The sequence below is a fragment of the Triplophysa dalaica genome, chromosome 21 (genome assembly GCF_015846415.1).
Source record: "Triplophysa dalaica isolate WHDGS20190420 chromosome 21, ASM1584641v1, whole genome shotgun sequence".
In the NCBI taxonomy this organism is placed as follows: domain Eukaryota; kingdom Metazoa; phylum Chordata; class Actinopteri; order Cypriniformes; family Nemacheilidae; genus Triplophysa; species Triplophysa dalaica.
Genome location: NC_079562.1, coordinates 4,735,527 through 4,761,778, shown reverse-complemented (window position 1 = coordinate 4,761,778; position 26,252 = coordinate 4,735,527).

The window sequence follows — 26,252 nt, the reverse complement described above, 5'->3', positions numbered from 1 at the left end:
TCTTGCAAAAATGCTATCTTTGTACATTGCTGACTGCTATTTGTAACCACAATGCTGAAAGTGTATTCTTTTAACTTAAAATGTGACATTGTCAACTTTTTCTTGTCAAAAAAGAAGTCAAGTGTGAACACGGCCTAACATGTTCAACTTGTCAAAAAACGAGTCGAATTTCTGTGGTTGATACACTCCCCCAGCACTCCAACTTGTTTTGGAAAGATTCTCATAAGTCTGGATCCCTGTTTCGTAACAGGGATCCTTTTCCTTTTATAGGGCAATTCTCCCAGAAAAGCACGCCCACAGCAGGGCAAAAGAAATAGCCGCCCATGGACCAACCGACGAGCGAAAGGAAGATCCGCTTATCAAGACTTGCTGTGCTGTGGGCCTGCAGATGCAGCTCATTACTCTTACAATTTTATCGATTTTATAAAGTGGTGGATAAAACACTGGATTGTGAGATCGTTTGAAACTGATAGATGGCGCAGTCCCAGTTCTAAAAGATGCTGGAATTAAAATGCATGAGGTAAGTCAAACTAAGTCATTTGTCTGTGTTTTGTTGGCAATCGGCGCGTATGTGCATAATGTAAAAAAACACGAAGGGATTTTTGCGATGGTTTTGTGTGCTCGTTGGTGTCCATACAATGGAAGTCCATGGGGGCCAATGTTGACTGGTTCCCAACATTGTTCACACCATATTCTTTTGTGTTCAGCAGAAGAAAGTTAGACTTTGGAATCAGGTTGAGTAAAATTTAAGTAAATAAAAGATTTGTACATTTTTGGGGCGAAATATTCCTTAAACGAATGCAACCTACTTGAAAGTGTTACATTTATTTCTTAAATACGTTTATTATGCTTCAACCGTTTTATAAAAGCAATAAGGCACTGGAGGCTGTGCCATATTATGAAAGCTGATTACTGCACTATATTTCGGGCTATACTTATACACCAGCAGTCCTGGCCACCACAGCTCTGATCTACATTCATACATTACCTGAAAGGAACCAAGAATCAGCTCAAATTTGACCTGACATGCAAAAGCAAATAACATCTGCTTGCCTGAGTGGTCATATCAGACAAGCAATCACAGCGCTGTTGACAGAATGGGATGCTGGAGCTTCTTTAAAGCACATGAAAAACGTTACACACAAAAAGCACATGCTCAAGCACATACTTCAAGGGTCTTGAGTAGGGATACACGATATTATCGGCCGATATTGGCTTATAAATGAAATATCAGCATTGGCAATCCTTTTTCGATAAAAAAGATTTGTTGATTATGTGTAACTTAGGTGTTCTGACATGAGAGTGCACTCTCAAAGACACCAGCTGTCACAAAGCACATGAGTACTTTCGTTTTTGTGTTGTATTGCGTCTGAACTTTCATTTAAACACAGGGTTGCGTTAAAAAAACAGTTTTTTTCTTTCTCAACTTTTAATTATACTTAGTATTATTGTTCAATGAATATAACATCCATTTGCACCAAAATATTTCCCATTGTGCACATAGGATGTCTTGCGAAAGAACCATCTGTCATTGGTTTCCAACAAAGTATGCAGCAGCATGGTGTTCCTCCGGTAAAACTATACTATAATACTATGAACCCGCCCACGCACGCACACATGATTCATATTAACAAGCAAACGATAAGTTTGTTATTTTACAGCTGTGTTGTTACTGTAGTTCTCAACGACTCTCAGTAAGACTGTATGGAAAAGACTTTGTATCTATTTAAAGTTAGTTTTTTTTTTTTTTATTATATATAATTACTATGTGCTGTTTTATTGCTCTCAAACATGTTACAACATGTAATTATGTAAAATTTTGCAGATATTTACATAAGGTAAAATATAACAGAGACACTTAAATATATGCACGATGCTTTTTTTATTACAGACTAACAATTTTGGGTAATAAGTTGTTTTAGGGCACCCTAGTGGCCACCTTTGGAAATGCCATGAAAGAAAAAAACTTAAAAGAGAAAGAACACCTTTTGTTCTATCATTGTCAAAAAAAGACTTATAGACTTATAGACATGGGCTTTATAATCTTCCCATTACACAGTATATTGAAATCGGCTAAACTAACTAGAAAAATATCCCCAGATTGGATATCGGCAACAATGAAATATCTTGCATCACTTGTCTTGAAAGTAAATGGTACTGAATGAATAAACAGCAATTATCTGTAAACGCCAATCTTATTGCAGGCCTATTACAGAACAGAAAAAAACACACTAACTGGATTTACAAAACAAAAGCACTTTTTTAGAAAATGAAAACACGATCAAAAGCATTCACAAAAACAGCAAAACAAATTCACTCTCTCATTCAACGAAACAATTACATTATAAATAAATCACAGTATGGGTTTAAAACTTTATCTTGGGTTTAAAATAGCTCTTTTCTTCATATTTCAGCTCACAACACTTTAGAGGACATGCTAAGCTTGCTATTAATTTCATAAATGGATTTAAGCTAATTAGAGGCCATTACTCTGTTGTTTGACACATTAGCACAATGGTCACCTTCAAAACATGAAATTAAGTCTACACAAATTGCCTATTCAAAATCATATCTGCGTATCGCTATTCTGGTTACAATGTTATGAATAATGATGTCATACCGCTTTTGCGTGTTTAAATATTAACACGCATTATATCTTTACCAGACCTGACTTATGTGCACAAATGAACATTGCTTTAAATGCAAAGGCTCAAAAAGGACTGAAACCATTTAAAACAATGTACCTTGTGAAAACCAGCAATACACATAACTGCAGTCATATGTATTAGGCTGTAATCCCTCCAAAAAATTGACGGTTTCAGGAAAAACAACATAAACAAAAGTTATGTAGCCCAAACTTAACTTCTGGTTGACCTCCGCAAAGAATCAATAACTGTTGAGTAGATTCAAACGTCATACAATCAATATAGAATACAATAGAAATTGTCTAAAGTCAAGGCCACTGATGCTTTAAAATAAAAATAACATTAGAAAGGCACACGAGATGCTCTAAAGATGGACATTTAATGCCGTTCACATTTCAATCGACATTATCAAATTGATTTTAATGGAGAGCTGGGCAACTAGATGGGGCGTGTCTAGCGACGCTGGAAGTTGAAAATATTTAATTTTATGCAAATGAGGAGTGACTTTTGGGAGCAACAGCCAGAAGGAGTGAATATTTTAACATGATTCTGATGACTGAAAAAAATCGATTATACTGTAATGTGATTGGGGCATTAGTCTTTCTTTGTAGGTCTTAGTGCTAAAAGCCTGAATCAGCCAGACAACAAGTAACCATTATGACAGTAGAAAGCCAATTAGTAAATATTGAATGAAAGCATCATTATTGTAAAAGCTGAGAAAAGTGGCAAACTTTTCATTGACAGGAAAGATAAAAATGTAAAAGTAGCTATAAATGACCATACTGTATGTGTGAGTCTCTGTGTGTGCATGTGTGTCTTTGTGTCCCAGGAGGAAGAAGGTCTTTAATTCGCCTGTAAGATGGAGAAAGGCTCAGGTCAGCAACCAAGACCCAACCTCATGCTTTAAATAAACCATCTTTGACATCTGCTGCCTCCCATCCATTTCCACAACCTTTGCTGACAACAGAGAGCGGCCACCATAAATATCATTGGCAAGAAACCCAGCGACATTTCCCAGATCAAACGGATCAAATACACAAATGTGTTTTATGGAGGTCAGCGTACAAGCTTACATCTCAACTTGGACGGCATACCACTTTCAGCTCAAGGTCACCCCCTCACACACACATCACTTCCTGTTCGTGGTATACAGACACATAAGCCAAGTTTTTTTTCCTCCTTGCTTTTCCTTTACAAAATCAATCTGTCTACCTCCATAAAACAAGACAGTAAGAGAAATAAAGTAGATTTTTGAAAAGCTGAAAAAAGGCAAATATCTGCTTGCGGTAATAGGGTGTGTTTAGTGAGTGTCCTTGTGTGTTTGAAGAATTCAGTCCGACACTGTCAGGGTTTCATTAAGTTTCTGTCTGAGGATTGACATCATTGATTGTGACGGACGTGTGTTATTCAAGTAAGATGTCGTTTTCATCTCCTGTTTATCATGTGAATTGCCGTCGTACAGGATGTGAGGCTCTCTGCTATGCCGTTTGCCTTTAGAGACGTTTTTCATTTACACCTTTTCAAAACAAGTGAACCGTGACCATTATTGCTGCCTTGTCATGACAAGAGCGAGATGGAAGATTTCATTGATGTACTCGATATCCGAGAGCTCTAGAAATCATGCACGAAGACGTTCTTTGAGTTTGTGTATGTAATCAGAGAGGAGGTTATACAGATTCAAAAAAAAATATTTTAACTAAATGTTCTTCTGGTTAACAGTGCTACCTGGATTAGGACTGCCAACTGATTAAAAAACGAATAAAAAAAACGGATTCAAAACTGAATTTATATAAAATGTGACCAATTATTTTAATTTATGTTTTTCATAAAATAATTAATTGATAGTCATTCTATGGTTTTACAATAAAAAATCCTTTGGTAAATACAACAACATTTATTATTTTATGTTATGTATTGCTGTTGAATTACATCCTGGAACTCAAGACGCCCATTGGCAGACAGAAATGATTGACAGTAGGTACAGACAACAGCTCAAAGCCTCATAGAGACATCCAGAAAACATCTAAACTAAATTCTGAAGACATTACGAATGACTCTAGTCACTTTTCTGCATTCTTCTCCAGAAAGAACATCAGGTCCATAAGCGCACACATTTAAAATATTCAAAAGGCTGTTAAGGCAATCATACTGTTTGTACATTTGACGAATAAATGACACATAGCTCCTTCAAGCACACACACTCAATCCAGTCAACTCATCTCAGAACACACACCATCAATACATGTGCTATTATTCTATCTTCATGAATTGAAGCAATGCTTCTATTTAACATATGTTTTATATACACAACATTCATTATTGTGTTGGACAAAATGTGGCTTTACAGAAGTCAATGTTTAGTATAATTCGCAAGCACATCTACAGTGACCACTCCATCAATGCACAATGTGAACTCCCCCATTAACCAATTATCAATTAACAGAGTACTGACATTAAAGGTCCTGGAAGTTAATAATCATCTACTTGCCTCTCCATTCAATGCCCATCTCCCATTATACTCTGGTATCCATGGCAACACTGAAAGCACAGACCTGTTGTCCTAGAATTGACAATAGGATGGCAGAACGATGCTAAGTGCCATGACCACCCAATTAGTGCACACCAATAATCCACCTCTCCCGAAGAAAAGCCACAGATTTACATCTGGAATAATCTTTGTGTGAAAGAAACAACGTTCGGCAAAGAGTTGGCCCTAATGTATCTTAAACATAAGTTACCTGATATAACTTTGTAAAATTGTGTAATTTCATGTAAAATTCATGTCTGCGAACCATATTGTAATTCAGAATAACTGGATCATACAGGAGTAATAAAATACAATTTTGGACTTTCTGTCCACCTATAATGCAGACAGATATTCAATATTCGAAAGATGTCGCGTCCTGGTGATTTTCCTTCACATTTTTGGTAAATAGCCACTGGTTGTCCCCCAAAGCATTCTGCAAATATCGATATTTGAAGATGACTGACGTGTGGCCATTATTGAAGTCTGACTGCATAAGGAGGAGAAACGGCACAGGTGTGAGTTTTGTTACCATGAAAAATGGACGGCAGGGTTCACACCAGCAGTGAAATGTGAATCATTTTTGCAGGTCCAGCTACGCGCTCTATGGGTCGGCTGCCTTACAACCGCTAATCACCATGATTCTTTCTCTCGGTTCTGCTCGCTCGTTTCTTTTTCGCTCTAGCTCCTTCCCGCACGTCTCTTTTTTTTGCCAATGGTGGGTCAATAAAAATCCCTGCCCACTCATTTCCAGCAGCTTCTTGGCTTGTTTGGGCATTAATCTGAGTATAGACTGATCTGAATGCAGGTGTGCTCTTTATCCCAGGATATTCATCATAACTGTCTGCATGAGACTCATTAGTGATCTTAAAATCACAACTATGCTCGTTCCTACCCTAAGATCACCTCTTCTCTTCCATAACATTATTTGCATTATTGTAGCATTAAATTAAAACCAACACTGACAATACACTGAAAATATATTGTATTCATTGTATATTTGTATTGTGCAGAACAGTGACAGCTTAACGATGATAAAGAAATCAACATAAAATCTAAAATCTCATTTTAATGTTTGTGCAGGATTTAAGAATAAAGCTTGAGTCAATAGTTTTAATCAAAATGCAATAACTTGCTTTGTCTCTAAAAAGATGTTACGTCTCAGCTGACATCACCAAGCTTTTTCATTGTTATACACTCTATATAATGGCTGGTAATCATAGGGGAACCACTTATAGTGCTATATAGAACCATATTGTGGTAAATCTGTGGTTCTTCAGCAATTCTTTGAGATAACTGAGGTGCTATATAGAACCGTTGAAGAACCATGCAGGGGCTTGAAGGGATACTTTACTAGCGAATCAAAATTTGCCCATGTTTCAGTCCCCCTCAAGGTATCCTAACTGAAAATGTTTTTCTTCTTGAAGAATAATGGGTAACACTTTATAATAACTGCACGCTATGAATCATTAGTTAAGCATCAGTACATAGTTAATTAATCATTTATGAAGCATTGGCCCCACATTAATAGACATAAGTAAGCAGTTTATAAATACAGCTATAAATGCTTTGTTCTTGATTTATAAGCATGTATATAATATGCTAAATAATCAAATTTTCATACTTTATTAAGGATGAATTCATCATTTCTAAACTAAGGATTACATTACTTACAAACCAGTTAGTTAGGAGTTGTCAGTGGTTAATGAGATCATTTAGAAAGTGTAAGTAAATGATTAATAAACTCTTTGAATGCACATTTATAAATCTTATTATTCTGACATATAGTAACAGTTACTTAATTTGATAATAAATGCTTTTTTAACACACATTCCTGCTGTAATTCATGATTAATTAAGGTAGTTATAAAACATTTACTAGTTGTCAGTTAACTATTTTTGTGAGCTCATCTAAAGTGAGGACTATGTATGCCTTGTAAAGCATCTACAATTGAGAGTTAAAGGCTCAGTTATCTTCTAAACAGAAATAGGAAAAACACAACACAGAGGGATTCAGAACATAGAAATATTTATTTCAAGATGAAAAAGAAATTAAACTGTACAACTGTACATATTAATGAATATAAAACGATTTAATAAAAAATAAAAAATAAACCTCTGCAAAATTGTACAACCGAACATATAAATTAACATTAAATGAATTGATATAAGATGAAAAATAAACTTCTGAATTTTTTTTAATTCCTGCACACCTCCAGAAAAAATATAACTGTGAAGTGATATGCAACCCTCATTTGTAAACGCTTTACAAGGCATACACAGTCCTCACTTTAGTTGAGCTCACAAAAAATAGTTAACTGACAACTAGTAAATGTTTTATAACTACCTTAATTAATCATGAATTACAGCAGGATTGTGTTTTAAAAAAAAATTAATTAACAAATTAAGTAACTGTTACTATATGTCAGAATAATAAGATGTATAAATGTGCATTCAAAGAGTTTATTAATCATTTACTTACTCTTTCTAAATGATCTCATGAACCACTGACAACTCCTAACTAACTGGTTTGTAAGTAATGTAATCCTTAGTTTAGAAATGATGAATTCATCCTTAATAAAGTATGAAAATTTGATTATTTAGCATATTATATACATGCTTATAAATCAAGAACAAAGCATTTATAGCTGTATTTATAAACTGCTTACTTATGTCTATTAATGTGGGGCCAATGCTTCATAAATGATTAATTAACTATGTACTGATGCTTAACTAATGATTCATAGCGTGCAGTTATTATAAAGTGTTACCGAATAATGCAGTCTGAGATATAATTCCATGCATTATTTAACTTCCACATTGATTCAAAAAGTCAACACCCATTCACTCCCATTCTACCGCTTAGAAGTAAAATGAAACGTGGTATTATAACTTCTACTCCAATATTCTTCAAGAAGAAAACCAAATTCAGTTAGGATGCTTTTAGGAGGGCGGGTATAATGTGAAAATTTTGATTTGCTAGTAAAGTATCCCTTTAACAGGTTCTTAATACAGAAACTGTGCTATATAGCCACTTGGTCACCCCAAAGAACCTCTGAAAAAACACTGAAGCACCAAGATATGGTGGTATATAGCACTAAAAGCGGTGCCCCTATGACTACGAGCAAAGAACCACTTTTAGTGATATACAGCAAACTTTTTGAGTGTACAGAGACCACCTGTAAAACAGAGACCACTTTCATGATCGATTCCTGATGGATTAAATGTTCCTGAGGCTCAACTGAAAAGGTCATGGGGACGATCCCCAGAGAACAAACATAAGCCAAGTAATATAAAAATGTACAGATTCAATGCATTGTATGTTGCTTTAAATAAAAGCATCTGCCAAATGCATAAATGTTATGTAAAAAGTTTTTGTTGCATATCATTTTTTACTGGATGTCAAAATGCAGAAGCAAAATTACTTGCAAATGTTATTTTATGTATTGTGCATCTTATTTTGGTCTGTAACCTTTTGAAAACAGGCAGTAGGCCTAATCTGCTGCTTGTAGTGCGCTGAACTCAGCATAAACCATATGGAATGGACTATAAGACTATTTATCAACACTAAAGTAGCATTAAAATAACTATTCTAAGTTTATCGTCACATTTTTTGCATTTTAGGGTGTTGTATTTCTGTTTAGGTTAAAAGCCATGTAGATGTAAACCTAGGTCCTTTCCTCATGTAAATACGATTCAGAATGACTGTAGCTATGTACGAAATCGCATACTGTGAATGTGCACACTAGTGAAGTAGTGGGAGTAGTATGAATACATTTTTGACACTCCAAACGCTGCGACATGTTTAACGTCATGTGACTTGTATGCTCTTTGACCTTTGATGTTAAATGTTAAATGTACGTATGCATTGGAAAAAATATATTTTAGTCACAATAAATTCATTTATCGGAAACTTATATTTGAAAATGGACTTCCGTCTTAAAGTTTTCCACTACTTTTATATGATTAACTTTTAATTTGACCTTTGCTCTCCTCCTGTGGCATCATGGGATAGAGTAGTGTTCATGAAGATATTATACAGTTTACTAAAAGTAAAACATTTCGGCTCAAAAAACTATATACATATATAAAAAACTTAAAATAAAATGAAATGTAAAATGTTGCTTCAGGAAAATACATGTAACTATTTGACTAAATGAAAAGAAAAATGTATATAGCAACAAAACATTTATATATACAAAATGAACAATAAAAAAAATAGTTAAATGCCAAAAACAAAATGAAACAAAACAAGTTTACTAACAAACTTTAAATGTACAATAAAAGCTAATCCAAAATATAAATAAACTGAAACTGAAAACAAATCTACATTAATTGTGAAATGCTATAGCAACCCCTCTGTGTGCTGTATTGAAAGTTACTTTCTACCCTCTGCTCATTCCATTTGATATTCAGGAAACACTTTGCAATCCAATCAATTCCTAATAAAAAGAAACGCAAAATAATTTCATGACTTTGACCTCCAAGTAAACAACCAAAAGCGAATCAATTCACATCTTATAGTCGTTTCTATTTCCTTTCTGTGACGTTGCCCTATTCTACCCTTTTCAAACACACCAATTCTGTACGTGCTTGTCCAGCAAAACGGTCCCAGCCAGTGATTTTATTGGCATAGTCTGATCAAAGCGTAATCGATAGGCGAGAGAGTCGGTTTTATGGCTGTCTGACTGGTTACACATGCCGTACCCTTAACATGATTTAGATCAACATGATTTAAGATCCCCATGGCTGTCTGAACGGCCTGCGCACGGCTCCTCTGCTTTAAATAGATTAGCACCTGCGGGACAGACATGCTCTCCCTCCGCACAATGTCTTAAGTGCTTGTGTGAAGTAAATCACAGCTCTGCTTTGTAGAGGTGACCGATTAGCAACGCACATCTATTTACATGAGTGGTGAATACAACGGGGCTCACAGTTCTGGCTGTAAATTATCACAGGTTCAGTGCATTGACTGTAGCTGATGGAGGGGGTCAGAGGTCGTGGTTTATGCATAGACACAGCCTTGCTCTGTCTCTCCCACGAAAGACGGCCATGATTCCCTATAAGATTTAATTTGTATTAGAAACTATTGACCTCTTAGATGCGAGTACATTATATTATAGACGGTTTCATGATGTGCACGGACTTTTTTGATTGTTCTGGCAAATGGTTAATGATATAATAATTTATATTTTATTTTATTTATATTCAAATTTGATTGTATAATAATTTTCTAAACAAAAATGAGATGAATTTTATTATGTATTAATTTTGTTAATTAAACAATTTGTTGAATGGGTCGTGTAACTTTGCTGCATTTAAGTTTAGCAAAGTAACGGTTCTTCATCTGGTAACCCAAAATAATACCGGCTAGACATACTTTTAAATTGCTAGCTTATATAATTTACTTGATCTTTCCTTTGCTTGTTTTCTCAAATAATCAACAGGACTCAATTCTTTGCGGGTGTTTGCCGGAAGTTAAGTATGGACCACAAAAGCAGGTATGCGCGGTTAAGATTGTTTGTGTTGTTACTTTAAAACCGTTATACAGACGTATGCCTTAGTTGTCAATAAATGTAATTATTGTCTGTTTAGACATTAAAGGAATAATGCAACCAAAAATGAAAATTCTGTCTTTGTTTACTCATCGTCATGTCAGTGCAAACCTGTGTGACACAAAAGAAGATACTTTGAAAACTGTTTGTAGCCAAAAAAAAAGCTTTGCTGTAGCTCAGTGGTAAATGCATTGCGTTAACAATGTAAGGTTGTGTGTTTGATCCCAGGGGATTGCACATACCTAAGTATAAATGTTTAGATTACTGCAATGTAAGTCGCTTTGGATAAAGCGTCTGCCAAATGCGTAAATGTAAATGTAAACAACAGTGGCCCCCATTCATTTCCATTATATGGACACGTTTCTCAAAATATCGCCTTTTGTGTTTCACCAAAGAACGATTCATTTTGAATGACATGAAGGCGAATAAATGTTGACAGAATGTTTATTTTGGTAAAAAAGCACTCATTACACCACTATACACAATATTACAATATTCAAATCTATAAAACAGAAAAATAAAATAGTTTTGGTTCGGGGGTTTTTCAATTAAATTGTAATGCCAAGTATTTATCATAAAAGTATGTCACCACAAGAAAATGAATGCAACATAAATAGAAATAAAGGGGAAAAAAAACACCGTCCCACAATGTATTGCATGTTCGCAGCTATTTGTATTTCTAAATGTAAAGAATGAAAGCAGAAACATTTCCCCAACCTTTTTCCCTCTCTCTTTCGCTCAGTTTCCAGAATGGGCTCCATCCAGAACACCATTAGAAGTTCTGGCACGAGCCAAGGGAGCACTTCAGTCAGAGCTGGCGGGGTGCGCGGCATGAATGGATAAGATCCTCAACCCCGTGCGAAGCTCCCTCCTGAGGTTCACTGGGGAATGAAAGGTCCTGCCTGGGAAACATTATTAGAAATCTCTAACTCTCTATATCAACAACTCTGCTGTTGTCGGGCACACGAAATCTGTGGGTAGGATTGACCTTGCTCATTCTCTGTGTGAATGCGTACGAGTCTGTATCAAGAATCACAAAGCGCCACGTGCACGAGCATTTTATTCAGCAATTGCCCATTTTGTTTGACACAGCGGAAGTCTAGGCTTATGAGAAATAGATGCGCGGCTAATTAAACACAACAGTAAAAACGTTCACGTATTCCAACCAGATGCGAGCACCATCCCGACCCTCATGGCTGGGACCACACAGCAATGACCTTGCGTTTCAAAGACATCGGGTTGTTGTTTTTTCGATTACTCTGGAGAGAAACAAATGCTGCTCCAAAAGCTCTTTTGCGGCGTGGCATTTTAACATCCAAATAAACTGTACACAACGAATGTCCTCCATCAATTGGTTTAATTAGAGGAAGGGATTAGGCCTGTTGAATTGGCCTCTGGGGAGGACTTGGCTGCCTGGGGAACGGTACGTTGCCCCAGGCTTGCTTTTAAAACTCGGGGAGTATTTTACTGCCACATGCTAATTGCTTTGGTGATTGGCCATTACTGTGGACTAACAAATGCACAGCCTCGCACGGGCCCTAGAGACCGGGGTGAAAATAAGGAAAAGCCTGCTAAACAAAATAGCAGAACGTTTCTGAAACAAAGAATCCAAGAAAAGGTTTCTCTATAGGGGACTTTTATTACTGAAAGGTGAACTGTTGCCTCCTTCTTCCAAGCGATCCTTACAGCTTTGTCGCAAACGCATACACAAGCGCCGAGCGAGCCGAGCCGCTTTCTGTGTTTCCCTTCCAAGTCCCTTTACCTGTCCCGTGTCTGCGAGACAAAAAAGAATGTTTCTTTGACTGACAGCAGGAAAAAGACGGCGGGTAGCGTTTAACCAGACTCTTGAGATATCCTTACTTTTTCCCCGCCGAACAAACGAAGTGACAGGTAACCCCAAAACTTAAAAATAGCAAATAGTTTGAAATTCATTACCGCATCTCTAGTCCTCTCATTCCTTACCTCGGAACATATCTCTAGGGGCTGATTAAGAGGGATGTACACTATGCAAAACAGAGCCACTCCAGTGCGAGCCTGGCATCTGTGTCAACAGTGCCGTCCCCCCAAGAAGCAAAGCAAAGAATCGAACTACTGCATAATGATTTAACAGCACATTACACCAGGTAAATCTTGGGCGCCAGGTAAGTTCCGCTGTCTTAAGCGCAGCAATTAGCAGCAGAACCTCCACCATGTCGCTCTCTCTAGCAGAGCGGAGCCCTGGCAGACGGCACAGACTGAGTGTGTGTGATAGTGACAGGTGTGAATATTCCCACCGGGCGGGTGAATTTTCAGAGATCTATTCTTCCGTGTCACTCAAATCTTTCAGATGTTTGATTGGTACAAATACACTTTTAATGGGTTTTATAAGTTCTCGGTCCTCTGATTGTATTTGATGTTATTGTGTTTAAAAATGAGATCCTTAAACCAGAAAGTGCAAAATGCCGTTTGTGACCTTTGCCATTGCAATCTTTTATTTCCTAACGTGGTTTAAAGTCAAGTGATGTCAAACTGACAAACTTTCTGCAAAATCGTATCTGACAGCTTATAATTATAATAGCTCACAATTGAAAAGATTGTGTATACTGTACTTGTGCAGTTACAGTTTTTTTTGCAGTAAAATTGCTAACGCAAACATTCTGCAAAATCAAATCTGAAAATTCAACTTATAAACCTTTATAATTAAGCTTACAGTTTAAAATCTTTTATAGATGGATTAAACGAAAAACATTATGTAGCCCCTCTTTAACTCACCGCCATTTCTGGGGATTTCCGCCTGAATTTGGCATACACAATTTTAAATGCACACCATATCCGCACATAGTGGTGTAAATTCAAATTTTTTGTGTCAAATTCCAGGAAATCCCTCCAAATTTCATAAAACACTGCTGAAAGTGATGCACATTATTGTATGTGCTTTCAGTCCTAAGGAAAGTCACAAAAACAGTGCTTTCAGATTTCAGAAACAGAAGTCTGTTTTTGAAAGTGTATTACTTCGCCTGAGGAGCCCAGGAACCTACAGTGAATTGTTCTTGATTCCAACAGGTCTTAACAAATAAAGGATGTTTTATCTCTATCATGTGGTATTCAATTATTTTTCTAAAGCATCTCAAGTGTACTTTTTTCGTAATTTCCGTCAGGCATACCCAATTTTAAACAAACCTCATAACCACATAAATGGAATATTTTTGTGTAATTTCACAGCCTCTGATATGCCAATTTGGACAAATGAGGGGTCTACATTAAGCTTCTGTTTAATATGTATATCATGTGGATAGACAGGTTCACACATTTAACTGAACTTTAAACAAGCTTTTATGTCACGTTGCTGATGCAGCACATGGATGGGAGACATTGGAAGCGGATATTTAACTTTTAAAACCACGATAAGAGGCAGGGAATAGACTTGTTTGTAGAAAACAACCCAATGAAAAAGTTTATGGGATGCAGATATTAGCTTAGATATTTGATGGATGTGTTGTATGTTTACAAATATCAATTTCATAGACCATCACTCATTCGATCTGTGGTGAAATATCAATATATCCAACTGGAGATCTTTCATTTGATATATAACTTGAACATGTTCGACATTTTTGAGCGTTATGGGGGACTATGACATTGGGATATGATGAATTTCAGCCTAAATAAGTTATTCTATGTACGATAAATGCCAAAATGGTGCACTTCTCTAGAAACTAGAGACTCTAAGCTTTCAAACGATACCACATGTGATAGTTAGAGTTACAGAAATACATGTAAACATTAAGGGAAATTTTTTCATGACGTAATTTTGGACGTTTACAGTATTCCTCCGCAAAGAAGGTTAAGTAATTTTAATGTAATTTACAACAGTTACTATATGTAGAAAAGCTCAATGCAAGGAAGGAAGGAGACGGGAACTGGAAGATATTTAAATAAAGTTTGTGCAAGTGCAATTATTATAGTTACAAAAAATATAATATATAATATAGCAACACAAAAATAATCAAATAAAATAACAAAATAAAAGCTAATTTAAAATAATAAAACTAAATACAACCAAAACTATAATAACTATAATAATAAAACCACGAGGAAAAAAACTGTTAGCAGCCCCCAAGTTTGTGAGCACAGGACACCTTTAAAAGAACACCATTTAAAATTTGGAACCAATCAATATTAAGCCAATCACCTGAGCTGCAAATGTCATGTGATAATATGCTCTAGAGTCTAGACTCTAAACCATGAAGAAAGTGATGATTGGGTATTGCACTTTATAAGCACATGATTTCAAACCCTTCACAGGGCTGTAAAAAACCTGTTTCACATGCAAGAGGGTTTTTGGGACACTACTTGTTTATTGTACTTACTAATTTAAATACTTTCTATTGCCCCTTAAACTGTCGTATAAAGCAACATCACACTTACAGTCGTGCTGTTGTGGCCGCATATCATCACGCTGGGAACATTACCCTAGTAATTTATACACATACCAACGATTGTAAGTAGGATGTTGCTTTAAAGACATTAAGTCAAACCATCAGTTAAAATCTCTCCCCGAAAAAACTAAAACAATGCCTTCATTTCATCACACTCACCCCCACAGCGCTTTGTGCGCGATAAATGACATTACAGCCTCTCGTTATATTGAAAAGTTCTTCTTGGAGCAAAGAGAAACGTTACCTATGACCTATTTGGATACGATAAACACGCGACATTACATCACCTTTAACAACGACTGTAACCGAGCCAGTAAATCTTCACATAAAACCGAATCCTTTTTCATTGGAGCGCAGCACTCAGAGCGATGACCTTCACAATCTACGCCAGCTCTCTCTCCTTACTGTTCCCGCCTCCATTAGTCAGTGTTTTATTCTCTCCCCCGGAGGCCTGGCACCATAACACACATTATAAACACCCATGCCTGGCCGTTACAGCTGCCATAACTCACCCTACGTGCTTTACATAGGCCTATGATGGCCGCTGATGGAGCGCCGTGCGAGACGGAGATGGTAAATGCTAGCCCACGGGCTAGCGTGGCTAATCCCTGTGGTTTATATTTTGCTTTCTGTTTGGCAAAAAGAAGAGAGAGCCGTAGTGAGAGAGAGAGAGAGAGAGAGAGAGAAAGGGGAGTAAGGCGAGATCTTACAATGTGTTTACACTAGGAAATGAGAAAGAGTTAGCATACATGGACACAAATCTTATCATGATAGATGGGCTTCGACGACATGCATAAATGCTACAAGAAACACCTGTGAATGGCTCTCAATTACTTTTGCGTTTTCACTAATTAATGGAACTCGATTCCGATCCAGATTCTGATTGGATCGACCTGAAACACAAATAGCTATGTTTACAGCGAACCGGAAACGGGCACTAGCGCCGCAGTACGAGACTTGCATATTCGTATCCCAGACACTTCAGCGTTCTTCTATCGATTTCATTTACATTACCAAACGTGTATTAATTCCAGAAATACAGCACTTGTCCGGTGTTAACGCTTCGATGAGCAATCATTAAACGTTCACCTGAATGACTCATGAGCTCTAATCTCCTAAACCCGGCAGCGCTCAATGCTTCACTTCCCAGCATTTAATACCAAATTCCCCTTGACATTGATTTAAAAAGGGAAAAAAATAAGAAAACATAATTGTTAGGACAATTCACTCCTTCCTAAATTCTAAAAAGCCACGCCCCCCTCGCCCATATCTCCGCCTACGTATACATGGACGTACACGCAGCCTCATAAATCTCACCGGCTACTTGAGACAGCACAATCTTTCGCTATCAGGCTCCTCTCACATGCTGCTGCTAGTTATTCAGAGCGTTTGGCGCTCAGCGAGTGTCTGTAGCAGTGCTGGGGGCCAGACCTATCGAACTGGGCCATAATGGAGGCAATACATCAATGCGTTTGAGCTCAGCAACTTTAATTAGGCTTTCCTGGTCATTTCATCAATGCACCCCCCCACAACTGTCCTCGGCCCACCCCTTCCTCACCACTGGGATCTGCTTAATACCCGGAGTCCTCAGCTGCATGCGAATTATGTAGCAAAGTGCTAGCCACCAACCAACACGGCAGCAAGGTTAAATAGAGAAAAAAATGGTTTAGTGTTCGTTATTAAACGCACAGGAGTGCTGTTTCAAACCCCACTGAGGACTGGCTTAAGTGCTTCTTATGTGAAAGGAGGAGTGGAAATAAATGTTTACGTGAGAAGAAATTATGAACAAGAAAGCTTCTGAGTTTCAGTGTCCCGGAAAGGGTTCTTTTAAATCACAGTCGGTATATGAAAGCAGGACTCAAGTGTTTACACTGGAGTTAAAAAAGGATTGGTAGATTCATTTCACATTCAAGGGAACCACAGAGCGGTTTCTTTTAAGTGCTCAAAGCAAGATTTCCCCTCATCGACATGCAGGTGAAACACGACTTGGAAAGAGGGGAGATGCAGAAGGTCAGTATATACATGTAAACACTACACACGATTTCTCTAACACAGTCATCTTTCCTTAGATCTGTACAGGGCAGGGGTGTGTTTGTATAGCAACAGATAGACGCGTCATGGATTTTAGTGGTTTTGGGAAAAGAAAGTGAGAAACCAGAAGCACATAAACGTCTCAATACATGCAATATACTGCTGTTCACAATACATCCAATATATACTGCTGTTCAGTCTCTATTATATTGTTATAAATAATCCCTCTTTTTAAATTTAAAATCTGTAAATGCAGATTTTTCATAATTCTGTGTAATTCAATTTGAGACAATGTGTTTGCTATAAATTTAGATCTGAACCCTGGTGTGTCTTTTCCTGTCCTTTACACATGTTACTTGTCAAATTGTACATGTGAGATTGTGCGTCATCAACTATTTTTCATGTCAGACTATATGATATACATAGTTTGGATAAGTGACAGTGTTGGCCAGACGTCAATCAGTGTCACGCGTTCACATGTTTCTGAAATTAAAATAGCACCGCACATACACAAGTTAAAGCTGGCCTAACACAAGCGGTTTCAGGCCAATCTCATATTAATCTTGAGTACCTATAGAGTAGTACTGCATACTTTTTACTTTTGAAGAGTATTTATTTTGATCACATTTACACTCACCTAAAGATTATTAGGAAGACCACACTAATGCTGTGTTTGACCCCCTTTCGCCATCAGAACTGCCTTAATTCTACGTGGCATTGATTCAATGTGCTGAAAGCATTCTTTAGAAATGTTGGCCCATATTGATAGGATAGTCTCTTGCAGTTGATGGAGATTTGTGGGATGCACGAAGCTCCCGTTCCACCACATCCCAAAGATGCTCTATTGGGTTGAGATCTGGTGACTGTGGGGGCCATTTTAGTACAGTGAACTCTTTGTCATGTTCAAGAAACCAATTTGAAATGATTCGAGCTTTGTGACATGGTGCATTATCCTGCTGGAAGTAACCATCAGAGGATGGGTACATGGTGGTCATAAAGGGATGGACATGGTCAGAAACAATGCTCAGGTAGGCCCTGGCATTTAAACGATGCCCAATTGGCACTAAGGGGCCTTAAGTGTGCCAAGAAAACATCCTCCACACCATTACACCACCACCATAATTGCATTAATGAGAAATTGAACAGGTGTTTCTAATAATCCTTTAGGTGAGTGAATAAAAGATAGATACAGCTGTACGATTACTTCCAAAATAGTTTGACGCGCGCGGGGGGGGGGGGGGGGGGTGGATTTAGGCTGAACTAAAGCACATTGCCAACAAAATCTGTTTCACTCACTGCATTCGGTTCATTTCTGACATCTTTAAGCGCTGGGACGGCTCCATATATCAGTTTCAAGCAATCTCCAATACAGCGTTATATCCACCATTTATATAATCTAACAATCTTTATATATAAACATCACCCAAATGCAGTGAACAAACAAACACCTTAACTTCGCAAACGTATGCTCTCTCTCCTGTACTCAAACGAGAGTGACATCTGCGCATGCTCATACTCCTGTCCTCCTTGCTGCCATCTGGCCGTGCCACATGCTTTTCCGGGGATAAATGTCCAATAAGAGACTAAGAAAATTTGTTACGAAACAGTTTTATATGTTCGAACAAAAACGTCCCGAAACCTCAACGATCGCTGGGGGACTGTATAGAGAACTTAAGTAATACGCCAACTTGTTTTTTGACAAGTTGACCATGTTAAGCATGAGAAGACAGCACTTTCAAATTGTAAATGTGGTCAGGAAGACGTGACAGGAGCCGTGAGGGGGGGGGGGGGCGGTGGCGTAATTGATAGTAGGAATCAGCTGTGCGCACACCGGTCCCGCATATCTCACGGAGGAGATTGGGAGTATAAGAGGACGAGCGACGAGACTGCTGACGAGAGAGGACCAGGCCTGGCTTTTAGTTGTGATTTGTGTGTGTCGCCGGCAGTCGTCCGTGAGGGGCTGCCGGCTGTCTTTTTACTTTGTTGTCATGTTATTAAATGTCTCCTTCCTTTTATTAAACATTATTACAGTAAATAAGTCAGAATGCATGGAAGTAATGTAGGCAATGTTTTGCCAGAAATAACGGCCTTCAAAGTAAAATTACGATCAAAACCCCACTGTTGGGTCAAATATAAACCATTTTCTGGGTTCATTTACCCAATTGCTGGGTTTGTCTCTTTTTGACCAAATGCTGGGTTTGCAACACAAATTCTTGGGCACCGTCAGAACTCTGCTGCTGGCGAGAATGTCACCCTAACCATACGATCACGGTCAAAACCAAACAGCATTCACAGAGCTTACGACTCTGGCACACATGCAAAGAAAGCAAATAGAAGCAAATAGACACGAAGCATGATCTAATACTTTCCAACAAGGCGCTGCCAGAATCAACCAAATAACAACAGATGGCATGTTTTTGCTATCAATCCTGTAAAATATATTATTGTCATACGACTCAATCGAATACACACACAGCACACACACGCTCAGTTCCTCATGACTTCATTGGCTGGTGATAGACCAGAATTCAGCGCTACGTGACTTTCTACGAATGATGGACTTCTCCCAGTTCACTAAATGTGCAGCCACTAATCCATTGAGTCTTTAGCTAATATATCCATTACATGACTGGGTCTGTGGACGGCTAGCTGTGCTCAGTAAATAATTCTTGTTAATTAAACACAGAGCATCAATCTTGGACACGGCTTTGTGAGCTGCAAAAAAGACATATTCCATTAGCGGGACTGAATATTACCAGAGCACGGCTTATTCTCAATCTTGCTCATCAGACTGTAGTTTTCCAATCGCTCTGACAGTGCAATGTAAATCGCACGGCATGGAAGAAAGCGTTGCGCTAAATTAATTTAATTTGAGAGGAACGTCCAATGTTTTCAATCAAAACGCTGCGAGATTATTTAAATGGAAACGGATGAAATTACTGCTGCAAACAAGCGCTTGTTGGACGAGCCTTCCGGAGTGTGCTGGTTCTCTGAAAATTAGCATTATTTAGTCGGAGCTTTACTCAAATATAAGTCAGTCATCAAGCTCACCTCTGCCCTGATAAGATCTGATCAACCTGCAACTGTTGTTTCACTAAAACATCACATAAACCCTCAAATCGCACACACAGAATTTTAATACACAACTTTACTGTCAAATGTAAACCTAGAGGCATGATTTATATAACAATTATATAACTCAACACCATCTTGCCAAGTATTTACAGTTGTTTTTAAATGTAAAAACTTTTACAATAAAAAACTGTTCTCTATCAGTTATACAACATTATAAGTTATCAATATAAATAGATGAAAAGCCATCTAAAGTAATTTTTGTGATTTACTGTTTTGTTTTGGGTATTTAAGTTAGAAATAGACAAAAAACAATTACGGAGTATAAATAAAATAAATAAGACTTAATGGTAAATGTAAGTTTGACGTCATTTGACTTCAACTTTAAGTTATGCATGTTAAGCATTTGTGAAGAACAGTATTAAAACAGCGATGGCTATATAGTAAAAGTAACAGATTGCAGCTTTAAGCGATAAAGAATACAACAACCTTTTACACATATTCTCAAATAGTGACAAATGTTTGGACTGGCTGTCAATTGTTCAAAAACCTCTTATTAAATCAGACCAATATCAATGTCATCATAATTTAACATAACAGCGCTACACGTTGTTGTGTATTTATTCAGTTCAGTGTCATTGCAGGGATATTTCAAATAAGCCCTGAAAACTAACAGCATAGCACCGGGAATTTGGGAAGTCTGAGATCGCAGGTGATCTCAAAGTGAGAGGTTTAATGTCCGATCAGGGACGTTTCCAGGTGAAAACTGAACCATAACAAGGCTGTGGGCTGATTTACGGTGGAAATAAAGGCGGTCAATGGGGCCTTTAATGTCCATTACAGTCACAGAATGGACGTGCTAAAGTGTTGGCAGAAGAATGGCACAAAAACTTACTGTAAAGTTTGTGTGGTTGATGCAGTGATGAATTAAATGACCTTGATCAGAAACAAACACATTAACTAGGGATGCACGATACATTAAAGGCCACACCGGTATCGGCCAATTAATTGCAATGGTATCGGTCACAACCGATAATATAAATTAGCCCGTTATATTATAGTCAATAAATCATAAATTATTTCTTAAAGTTAAACTTATTCAGCTGCACGCTGCTCACATTTAAAATCCAGTACAGCACTGCCTGACATACTGTCACTTACTGCTATTAGCAAAACATAGTACAGTAGATACAGTATTTATTAATGTGTAAATTATAGGAACATATAGCATATTGTTTGAATCAGACTGCTGTCTGAATGCTTTCCATCTTGAGACCTTAGACATGTGACTAAAGAAACTTTTTCTGGAAGAACATCTATAATTTGTTAATTAAATAAAAAATATAACAGAAAAGTTTAAAGGATAATGAATCATTAACTAGTGTCAAGTAGGCTTGGTACATAATTTTCAGGGGAAAAAAAGAGAATGACAATGACAATTTATGTATATAGAAAATTAATTTCAACTACCGTTGACCAATGTGCTTTCCAGTAAAAGACACGGACAAGAAGAGGAAAGAAAAAATAACACAAAATAACACATCAATCATACGCTTGCGAAAATAAAATGTCTTTAGCCTGGATTTGAACATGTTCAAAGAACAAGCTTGTCTTATTGATGGTGGTAAGGCGTTCCAGAGTCCGGGGGCAGCAACACAAAAGGCATGATCGCCCCTACACTTAAGCCTCAATTTTGGGATCTAACAGGACGATATTCAGCCAGTAGCTCACAAAGATAAGTAGGGGCCAAATCATTTAGAGATTTAAAGACGACGACCAAGGTTTCAAAATCTACTCTAAGACGAACAGGCAACAAGTGTAATGAGCGTAAGATAGGAGTAATATAACCCCTTTTTTTTCCCCACTTAGAAGTCGAGCCGCGCTGCTTTGAACTAGTTGCAATACTATTGGTTACCTTATTTTCTGCAGTCAATGTTTTCAAATAAAAGCAGTTGTCCACATTTTGCCTTTTAGTCTTACACCGTGTCTACACTAGACATGGCGCGATGTTACGTGACATATTGCTTGTTCTAATGGGATTGTACCGCCACATCGCGGCACATCCAAGGTGGATAATTTTTTTTATTATAATGGGTTCTAATGTGTTCTATTGTCTCTTGTCAGGTGTAGACACACAGTGTTACGGAATTTTATATTAATATTTAGAGACTGTATATCGGCCAATGTATCGGTTATTGGCTTCCAATGTTAAACAATTATTAAATTAACCTGATTTCACAAGAATTTTTTATTTTTTTATGAGGGTCGGATTGTATATGAAGGTCGGATTGTAGATTTTGTATGAATAGCATCATACAAACCAGTCACCTATTTGCTCTCTGGAGGCAAAAGAATAGTACTTTTACAATTACAGATAAATCGTAATACATTAAAATGAACAATTCAAAATCTATCCCCTCAAAAAGAGATCTGGGTCCATGAAGGTTTGTAAGTCAGTTTAGGCAGAAAACATGGTTATTCAAACTACTGTTTTCCATTCATTTTCAGCCTGTTTATTTTGCTGTGTGTTGTCATGCTGTTTAGCCAAAAATATGCTGAACGTATTTCATACACTGCAAATTAAATTGACTTGCGAAAGAGGAGGGAAGGAAAAAACATTTACAGGTTGCATGTGCTAATTAATGTCTCCATCTATTAGTAAAATTACAAGCATGAATTGCCTTGAAAAGTGGAGCTATGCTCCCAAGGCTCTAGCTTCAGCAGTATGCTGTGCTTTTGGGAGGAGCTTCACGTCTCCACAAACACCTCCAGCAGCGCAACACGTGAACAGCTTGATGCCATTTTTGAAGATTTCCTTGAATTTGTTCGCATTTCGTTTTCATTGCAGGTCTTAACCTTCTTTTAAACCCTGATGAGGGTTTGCCGTTCTGTCAACAATGAGAAATGGCAGGCTTTGAAGAGGCAAAGTTGTTTTTCCCATCCGCAAATTAGATACAGTCACTGTGAGATAGAGTCTAGAACCCGTCTCTCTTTGATATGAAACAACGATGTCGGCCAAGATATGTCAGTGTGTATTTGCATGTGCGCAATAGTGTGACTAAAACACGGCGCTTTTCTAAGTATATCCCAGATCTGCTACTGATGCATCAATATTAAGAACCACATGGGCCTTGGCATAAAAATGCATTTCTGCCTCATGTGCTCCTGAGCCAAGTTAAGATTCTTCAAAGTTACAATAGTCTTATTGCTGTTGCTTTCTGCTCTGCTAGTCTAAATAAATGTAAGTATGAAATGCAATGCCCAAGAGATTTATTAAAAGAGAATCTAAATATGATGTGGGTATAGTACGATAAGACCATAAAATGCAATGTTATATTGTGTTGGTAAGTTATAGCCCTATATCATCACCTGTATCGACCCCCAAGAACTAACCTACCACAGTTTGAACTAAAAAGTTCCAAATATATATCTTATTAGGAATATACAATCCCTGTCTGGGATACAGTGACTATTTGTGCCACATCCTTCAGTCTGTTTGCAAAAGCGTTTGATCAAATTTATAGCAAGCACTTCATAACAATAGTCCTGGCCTACAGTTTCTGACCTCTTTCAGATGGTCGTTCTGAAAAAGCCGCCCTTCTGCAGCACCGTGCCAGCTAACCTCTGGCCAAGCTATCATTCAAAACCGCCAGCAGGTCCTCCCCCAGAATCTCCCAGAAGACCTTATAGAAATCAATAAGAAGCCCATCAATTCCTGGTGCTCTGCCATTCCTCTAGCTTTGTAGTGATGTGAGTAGCTCTTTTGAAGACAAAGGGCTCACAAGAGCTCCAGCGGACTCTTTCTCCACCAGCGGAGGCCCATAATACACTTGTTGTGTCAATAAACAGTCCTCTGTACACTCACAGGCAAATGGCCCCTCATTGAAACTGACAGCTTAAACAATTAATACAAGTTATTTGGCCATTTTTCTCCACCATGCTCAGGGAAGACTTGAATGTTGGCAATGCTCATCTGACCCAAATGGGTCTGCCAAGATGTTTTATCTGCGAGAGCTTGAATATATCCTCAAACTCTTGTGGTTTCCACTCAGACTTTGAATTTGCACAATATTAATCTCTAAATCTGTGAAAGGTCTAGTGAATGTTCTCTGTGACACTGACAAATTGTTGCGGTTTACCCACAATCCACCAGTGCTGCACTGAATACGCTCTTTTCAAGTCGGCATAACTCTTGCTCTAGGGCTCTAACATTTACGCATTTACTGACAAAACTGTGGGTAACAAGCTACTGTTTAATATTTGTTTAGACGTTATCCGAAATCAAAACCCTCTGTGATGCAGAACTGTGCTATTATGCCAAAACACTGCTTTTCCAAACACTCACTTCCCCTAAACTCCGTGACAACAGGAGTAAAAAATGGCTGACACCTACGAACCTCAGCTGTAGCATTGTTCGGCTATTAAATACAAATATGACAAAAGGCTAAGATATTGAAATAATGCCAAACGCAGCACTTATTCAGCAGCGCTCGCACATGTACACACAAAAAAAGATTCAATTCTTCGAAAGCTCAAACGGACTCAGTTTAATAAGCAACTCCAGTGCTGTAAAACCGAGCATAGGTTTCTATTTGTTTATATATTTAGTTTGAATGTTTATACATTATGTTTTTATGATGATGTTTTCCTTCTCTACAGGGGTGAGAAAGCAGGTGTTGTCTACCTGTTACTGTTTAATATCACCTGGGGAGGAAGAAGATGTATCTCATCTCCCACAAGAATGCGCTTGTACGAGTATGTGTGTGCGCTTCGTTTCGTGTGCGCATCAATCTAATAGCCTGCTGAGACAAATACACTTTTCTAAATATAAAGCTTTGCTATCATAGCAACATTAGTGGCAGAATGGGGAAACCTGCTGTGTGCTTCATTTAATGGCTCAGAGAACCAGCTCTTAATTAGCTTTGTGGAACTGATAGAAATAGACTGGTCAAACTGAGAAAGTCTCGCATCTAATGATGAAGTAATACTTGTTTGAATAGCGAAAGAAATCTGAAGTGGACTTAGCTTTCAATGCAATTCGGTAAAAAAAACAGACATTTTTTTTTAAAACAATTAACAGTGCATTTAATCCTCGCATTTAGAAGATTGTGTGGATCTCTGGGATTCAAACCCGTGACCTCACCGCTGCTAATGCAATCCTTTACCAACACAATCATCAGGAACCGAATGAAAACCACCTCACAGATCCATGGCTCAGGTGAAGCTTATACGACAGTTCTACTCAAGAATGTGGTTTTGCGACACGTTATTTCTGAAATTGAACAAGACATCTGCATTTTATTAATATTCCGGCCAATTGTACCTGCCAACCAATGCGTATCTCATAATGTGGCAGAAATGGACCCTTATCACACCTGTGGCATTGTGGGTAATGAAACAGTGCAGGCCAACTGTGCATGCATGTCTTTCCAGGTGGCGTCTCAATTATAAGATTCAGATAGATATGAAATCTAATTTAGAAATGAGAAAACAGACAGAGGGACATGTCTTTGAAGACTAATCGCAAACGACTTGAGGATATTTCATACTACCAAATAGTAATAACTTGTTTAATTTGTATGTAAATAAGGGAATAATCGTTTTTTGAAAGCTCTTTTTCAATGCACTGACGTGGGAACAGAAACAGACACACCTCCAACACACAGATTAATGACTACACTGCGCACCATTTATTTTTTACACGATAACAGAAATGGCGTTTGCGAGAATCTCATCATGTACTGGGACCACTCAAGAACTGTCAAATACTAAAGCTGCATTTTTTACTTTTGACTCTTTGTCGCCATCTCTGGCACAAATCTAAAATTGCATGTAAAAAAGTAATGATTGCAAAGAAAATGCAAAAAAAAAAATGAAAACAATTGCTCAATATCTGAGAAAAGTCGCCGAGACACCCAAGTCTGCAAACAAGTAAGTCAGATATCGCAATATAAACGTAATCATTTATGATCAAAATCGTTCAACACTTCACTATTTCATCTATGCAA